Raw genomic sequence first — 6,843 nt, forward strand, 5'->3', positions numbered from 1 at the left:
AGGTACCATTCAAAGGACAACAGCTTTTGGGGTAGAGAAAGTTCTGTGAGAAGCCGACAGGCTACATTGTTAATGACTGGTACCACATGGTGGTTTGATCCTGGAAGTTTGTGCTGATACTTTTAGTGCCACAAATGATTGCTATAATATTCACAGGGTCAGGATTACGGATGGCTCAGAGATGGATGGGACTGGCCATCCACATACCCCATTTATGTGTCTTAATGAGGTTCTTTGGCACATGGCAGGAAGAATCTGCAGCCAGTACGAGGAGTGCTGGGCTGTATGAAGGAGTCTTTGGGAGAGGTCCTGTGTAGACACTTTCAGGAGTCAGTGTCTGGATGCTGCCATACCTCTGCTGCAGGCGTACTGTGACTAAAGCGGGCTTTACACGCTGCGACATCGCTAATGCGAACTCGTTGGGGTCACGGAATTCGTGACGCACATCCGGCCGCATTAGCGATGCCGTTGCGTGTAAGGCTATGTGCGCACGTTGCGTACAGTCACTGCTGATATTTTTGCAGTGATCTGAAGAGCACATGTGCGCTTTAGATCGCTGCAGAAATGTCCGTAGTGAGCGCCGATTCCATGCGCTCTGCCTGCAGCTCCTGCCATAGACAGAGCAGGAGCTGCCGGCAAAGCGCAGGAAAGAAGTGACATGTCACTTCTTTTTGCGCAGCGCTTCGGCAGTAGCCGAAGCGCTGCGCTCTGAGACGCCACGTGCGCACGGCCCCTGCACAATCTCCATAGACTGTGCAGGGGACGCAGGACGCATGCAGTTACGCTGCGCTGCAAAGCGCAGCGTAACTGCATGAATTTACGCAACGTGCGCACATAGCCTAACACCGATAAGCGATTTTGCATCGTTGCAAAAACGTGCAAAATCGCTAATCGGCGACACGGGGGTCCATTCTCAAATCTCGTTACTGCAGCAGTAACGAGGTTGTTCCTCGTTCCTGCGGCAGCACACATCGCTGCGTGTGACGCCGCAGGAACGAGGAAACTCCCCTTACCTGCCTCCTGGCCGCTATGGGGAAGGAAGGAGGTGGGCGGGATGTTACGTCCCGCTCATCTCCGCCCCTCCGCTGCTATTGGGCGGCGGTTCAGTGACGTCGCTGTGACGCCGCACGGACCGCCCCCTTAGAAAGGAGGCGGTTCGCCCATCACAGCGACGTCGCCGGACAGGCATGTATGTGTGACCGGTCTGGGCGATGTTGTGCGGCACGGGCAGCGATTTGCCCGTGTCGCGCAACAGATGGGGGCGGCTACCCACACTAGCGATATCGGGACCGATATCGCAGTGTGTAAAGTAGCCTTAAGACGGACTTGAAATTCATGGACAAATCCTGACCGGGGTCAGTGGGATAAAACCTGAGGAGAAAGGAATCTTAACCTGTGTGGGCAACCACGGGAGTGACGGCCTGAAAGCCGTGTGTGTGTGTAACATGTACTACCAGCGCAGTTTATGAGGTGTTAATAAACTGCGGGACTTTTAAAAGATTTGTGTTCCTGTGCTACCTCGCATCACAGCACAGTGAGTAAAACTCCCATTATACAATGTGTGAAGTGTGTGCAACCTCACAGTTCCCATCAGCTGTAGGGAGGGGACTGTAAAATAAAGAAAATGCTTACAACTGAGTGCTAATGGATTTTTAATTTGGATATATTACGTCCGAAATGTTAAACACGAGGGTTTAACCCCTTCAGCCCCAGAGCGTTTTCCATTTTTCCTTTTTTTTTTTTGCTCCCCTTCTTCCGAGAGCCGTAACTTTTTTATTTTTCCATCAATATTGCCACATGCAGGCTTGTTTTTTGCGGGACAAGTTGTACTTTTAAATGAAACCATACGTTTTATCATATAGTGTATTGGAAAACAGCAAAAAAATTCCAAGTGTGGAAAAACTGCAAAAAAAGTGTGATCACACAATAGTTTTTGGGATATTTTATTCACCGTGTTCACTATATGGTAAAACTGATATCTTGTTGTGATGCCTGAGGTCGGTGCGAGTTTGTAGACACCAAACATGTATCGGTTTTCTTGTATCTAATGGGTTAAAAAAATTCACAAGCTTGTCCAATAAGATGGCGTACGTTTTGCGCCATTTTCCGAAACCCGTAGCGTTCTCATTTTTTGGGATCAACCCCTAATTTTTTGCATCTCGAGCTGACATTTTTAATGGTACCATTTTTGCACAAATGCTACGTTTTGATCGCCTGTTATTGCATTTTGCGTAAAACGTGCGGCAACCAAAAAAATGTAATTTTGGCGTTTGGAATTTCTTTGCCGCTACGCCATTTACCAATCAGGTTAATTGATTTTATATTTTGATATATCGGGCGTTTCTGAACGTGGCGATACCAAATGTGTGTATATTTATTATTTTTTTAACCCTTTAATTTTCAATGTGGTGAAAGGGGGGTGATTAGAACTCCTTTTTTTTATTTTTTAAAACTTTTTTTTTTTTATTTTACTAGTCCACCTAGGGGGCTAAATAGATCAACATTCTGATCGCTCTGCACTATCTGCTGATCACAGCTACACTGCTGTAAACAGCAGATATGCTCACTTCTGCTTCACTCGGCTCCGGGCCAAGTGAAAACGAAAGTGACTCATGTTAACTACAGGCGTCATCACATGACCCTGTGCTACCATGGCAACCATCGAAAGTCACGTAATCACCTATGTGACTTCCGGTGGGAGCGGCGGTAAGTAAAAGTAATGGCCGCGCGCACATACATCTCGCTGCCAGACTTTGGCAGCGAGATGTAAGGGGTTAAATGTTGCGGGTGGAATGCGATTCCACTCGTAACATGCAGGCACACATATCAGCTGTTGAGAACAGCTGATATGTGCGCGGATCACCGCGACCTGCCTAGGGCAGGGGGCGGGGTTTAACCTCACACGATCCATGACGGATATATCCGTCATTGGTCGTGAAGGGGTTAAACCCGAGTGTATTTCCAAGGAACGTGATCAGAATAGAGAATATATCCTATTGAGTGTCATGTGAACTATTGATATTTGTATTATTGTTTTTTCCAGTGTAAAAATGATGGGGCATCTGTTTATTGGGGGGTTGGAGCACTTGCAGTACACTGATACATTAATTTTCCTGTAGAGTGTAAGCCCTTATGGTCAGTGGTGTCCTATCGCTTTCTCTTTCCTGTAGAGCAGGGGTCGGGAACCTATGGCTCGCGAGCCAGATATGGCTCTTTTGATGGCCGTATCTGGCTCGCAGACAGGGCTCCTACCTGTCTATGGGAAGGATCAGGGCCGGCGCCAGCACAATTGAGAGCAATGATGAGAGAGTGAGCGGCGCTCTCTCTCTTATCATTCTCCCCGCTGTGACTGTCGGCGTTCTTCTGACAGCTCTGCAGAGGACCGCGGTGACGTCATCACTGCGCGCCTGCTGAGAGGTCAGCGAGCGACAGCAATGGACGATGCGCCGAGGAGACCGGATCAGCGGGGGAACGAGAAGTGAGCCGCCCCTCTGACACTGGGCTCCCCTGACTCACAGGCCGGCCACTACACAGCGGCACTAGTACACATAGGGGCCCGGCAGCCGCTCTGCGTCTATGTGTAGTGCTGCTGTGTAGTGGCCGGCCTGTGAGTCAGGGGAGCCCAGTGTCAGTAGAGGGGCCCCTGACCTGGAGAGGCCACCAGCCGTGTCTGAGCTGCAGGAGTGCTAGTCCTGACCTGCACAGCAGACGGAATCTCCATCCTGCAGGACCTGCGATGATGTCACGCCCATGTGACTGTGTGGGAGGAGACACAGGAGGCCGGCAGAAAGCAAGAGATGCTGAATCCTGAAGGAGATTTGGACACATGACTGGTAATAAGAAAAGAGGGGACATGAGGGTGAGGGGGGCTGCAGGGTGAGGGGCATATGAGGGCTGCAGACTGTGACAGAAGCATGTGAAGGGGTGCAGAGTGTTTGAGAGGGGTAAGTTGGGGTACAGGCAGGGTGAGATATGTGAGCAGGGTGTGTGAGATATGGGGGTGTATTGTGTGTGATATGGGGGGTGCAGGCTGTATGGGAATCAGGGTATGTGACATATGGGGGTGTAGTGTGTGAGATCTGGGGGGTGCAGGCTGTATGGGGAGCAGTATGTGTGTGTGATATGGGGGGTGCAGGCTGTATGGGAAGCAGTGTGTGTGTGTGTGTGGGATATGGTGGGTGCAGGCCGTATGGGGAGCAGTGTGTGTGTGATATGGGGGGTGCAGGCTGTATGGGAAACAGGGTGTGAGAGATATGGGGGTGTAGGCTGTATGGGAAGCAGGGTGTGTGAGATATGGGGGTGTAGTGTGTGTGATATGGGGGTGCAGGCTGTATGGGGAGCAGGGTATGCGACATATGGGGGTGTAGTGTGTGGGATATGGGGGGTGCAGGCTGTATGGGGAGCAGTGTGTGTGTGTGATATGGGGGGTGCAGGCTGTATGGGGAGCAGTGTGTGTGACATATGGGGGTGTAGTGTGTGAGATCTGGGGGGTGCAGGCTGTATGGGAAGCAGTGTGTGTGTGTGGGATATGGGGGGTGCAGGCTGTATGGGGAGCAGTGTGTGTGTGTGATATGGGGGGTGCAGGCTGTATGGGGAGCAGTGTGTGTGTGTGATATGGGGGGTGCAGGCTGTATGGGGCGCAGTGTGTGTGTGTGATATGGGGGGTGCAGGCTGTATGGGAAGCAGGGTGTGTGTGTGGGATATGGGGGGTGCAGGCTGTATGGGGAGCAGTGTGTGTGTGTGATATGGGGGGTGCAGGCTGTATGGGGCGCAGTGTGTGTGGGGGATATGGGGGGTGCAGGCTGTATGGGGAGCAGTGTGTGTGTGTGATATGGGGGGTGCAGGCTGTATGGGGAGCAGTGTGTGTGTGTGATATGGGGGGTGCAGGCTGTATGGGGCGCAGTGTGTGTGTGTGATATGGGGGGTGCAGGCTGTATGGGAAGCAGGGTGTGTGTGTGGGATATGGGGGGTGCAGGCTGTATGGGGAGCAGTGTGTGTGTGTGATATGGGGGGTGCAGGCTGTATGGGGCGCAGTGTGTGTGGGGGATATGGGGGGTGCAGGCTGTATGGGGCGCAGTGTGTGTGTGTGATATGGGGGGTGCAGGCTGTATGGGAAGCAGGGTGTCTGGGCCACTGACAGATACAATTGCTCCAGCGGTCACTTAGTACACAAAGGAGTGTTCCTCTCTGCTGCACTAAGCCACCGCTGGACCTAAACAATAATTCGCTGTAAAATAATAAAATAGATAATTGACATAACTGACAATGCGTTGTGTGACATGTCCAATATTCCAGCTTCTTTCTTCTGCGAATGCCTCAAAGCTGGCATTCTCTCAACATCAGGTGGGAAGAATGCCAGCTTCCAGTCATGCGCAGGAAAAAGAAGAAGCCAGACTGCTGGACTGATGTCATGCATCGCAAGTTCACAATGTAAGTTATTTATTTGATTTTTTTACTGCTAATTACCATTGTTTCAGTCCAGTTGTGGCTTTATACAGCAGGGAGGAGCATTCCTTGCTGTACTAAGTGAACATTGGAGCGATTGATCTGTCAATGGCCCTTTAAACATATTGTACGGCTCTCGCGGAATTATATTTCAAAATATGTGGCGTTTACGGCTCTCTTAGCCAAAAAGGTTCCTGACCCCTGCTGTAGAGGGTAACCTCTTATGGTCAGAGGGGCCTTTTCTCTCACATGTCAATCTCCTCCTCCCACGTATGTTTTACAAGTTTTCCAGCATTGAAATTTGTGCAAATTTATTCACCACAGATCAAATTTTGGTGGAAAATTCAGTGAGGTTTATGAATATGAATTTCAAAATATTTGCTCCTTACTCACTAACGATGGACTCCAAATTATTTTAATTATTACATTAAATATTTAATTATTACATTTGTAGACTGACTGACAGCAACAGTTGCTTCACTAAGAACACTGCTGATGTCTTTCTCCTTTAACATTGTGCTAATATACACCTGAATGCTCCAGACCAGCAAACTGCCAAAACCTCTGCTTTTATAACAGTTTCAAGACTTGCTAATGAACAGTTAATAGTGTTAGGTTAGCAGCACCTGGCTGCTTATACTCTTAATTATAATGAAAGCTGTTAGGATTTACTTTATTTTTTTTTATATACACCTGCATTTTGTCCTAGTGTTTTATTTTTTTTTTATAAATAATGACCTGGTGTAATTTGTCATGTGTTCTGGTTCATCTGAGGTTATATTTCCCCAATTTTAAGAACTTTGAAGGAACACAGGTTTTTATGTTTTGATATGTCAAACCTTAGAATTAAAAGAGGGTGAACTTGAGTTTTCTTATGACTGTATATACTTAGGATAATAATTATTGTATGTGTTAATTCACCAACTGATATGCATTGGTTGCCTGCAGAGTAGAAACATTGCACTATTCTTCTAATTTCCAATTATTTTTTTTTAACTATAATAATCTTACACTGTTTATATTAGGGTACGCTCATACGAGCGTGAAAAACGGACGAGTGCAATGCGAGAAAATCCCGCATTGCACTCTGACCAATGTTAGTCAATGAGGGAGAGCAGTTGGTCAGCTTTTCTCGCATCCAGAATCTGGATGCGAGAAAAGTCGCAACATGCTCCGATTTTCTGCTAGAGCCGTATCACCCGCACCCATTCAAGTGTATGGGTGCGAGAGAAACATCTGACTGCACTCTGATGTTATACCAGTGCAGTGAGATATACGCACAGGCTGGCAATGGAGGAGTTGGGGGATTAACCCCTCCCTCTCCTCCGCAGCACCTGCCCTCAGCTTCGCAGCTGTGACCCGATTGCAGGATCGGGTCACAGTCACATGACACTTAGC

This window comes from Anomaloglossus baeobatrachus, chromosome 5 (assembly GCF_048569485.1).
Source record: "Anomaloglossus baeobatrachus isolate aAnoBae1 chromosome 5, aAnoBae1.hap1, whole genome shotgun sequence".
NCBI lineage: Eukaryota > Metazoa > Chordata > Amphibia > Anura > Aromobatidae > Anomaloglossus > Anomaloglossus baeobatrachus.